Below are 1,142 nucleotides of genomic sequence, written 5' to 3' on the forward strand. Positions count from 1 at the left end.
GGGAGCCCCTCAACCGGCTGCAGAGAGGCCCCGCTCACAGCAATGAAGTGCTGAGCACTGACTCACCTCGGTGCATGGATGGCATTACCATCTGCTGGCTCGGCTTGCCGGGGGCTGGGGGCCAGCACAACTTTGCCCTTCACACCAGCTGCATGGGGAAATCTGGGAGGTCGGGGACAGGTTGAGCTCCAAGCTGCACAGTTTCCTTAAAAAATAAAAAATAAAAAATTGGGGAGTTTGCTGATGGGGGCTGTGGGCTCAGTGGTGCCGGCTGAAGGGCTTGCCAGCACCTCACCGAAGTGGTGTCGGTGTAAAGCCCTGCACACCCGCTCTGGCCCTGTCATTTCCCCTGCTACGATGGCCAAGTCCGCGGTTGACCTGTGTCGAGCCCCGGGGGCTGCCGCTGCAGGGGAAGGAAGGATACCAGGTCTGGGGAGGAGGAAAACCTCTGGCAGACCGGGCAGAGTGTAAGCACTGCTGGCTGTGGACCCCGGAGGGGAAATCCAGCATCACCTACGGGTTCCCAACCACCTCTCCCATGGGCACTGGCTCCTCTTGGAGAGGGAGAATTTGCCCCCATCCAAGGAGCCTGCCTGGTGATGCTGCCTGCCCTCGGCTCTGCACATCAAAACCTCTCGCTCGCACCCCTCCGTGATAATTGCACGGGGGCTGGATCCCTCCCAGGCTGCGACGCTCAGCAGCTTTCCCAGAGAGCCGGGGAGGGTTCCCTGCTTCCAGAGGCAGCTGAACTCACCCCGAAACCTGACCCACAACTTCCACCTCGCCCATAATTTCTTTGCTGCTGGTGATGGGGCTGGACTGGGAGGCCTCCTGGCTTTGCTTTGCTTTACTTTGGTGCTGTCATTCCCAGGGGGTGTCTGGGTGGCAGAGCCACCTTCCCACCCAAAGCGTAACCCCTTCACCGTCGGGAAGAGCAACACGCCTTTAACCAAAGGGAGACTTTTTAACGGGGGGAGGCAGAGCAATAGCGACCACCTCATCTCAAACAACTCCCTGGGGCAGTCGCAATCCATCCCTTCCCGGTTTCACCCACCAGCCTGGGCGCAGTCCCGGCAGGCTCCAGGTGGGCTTTTGGAGCTGGTTTGGTACAACCTGTTCAGCCAAAGCCAGCAGCCGCCGGC

The sequence above is a fragment of the Cariama cristata genome, unplaced genomic scaffold (assembly GCF_000690535.1).
Source record: "Cariama cristata isolate BGI_N322 unplaced genomic scaffold, ASM69053v1 scaffold23900, whole genome shotgun sequence".
NCBI classification, from domain to species: Eukaryota; Metazoa; Chordata; class Aves; order Cariamiformes; family Cariamidae; genus Cariama; species Cariama cristata.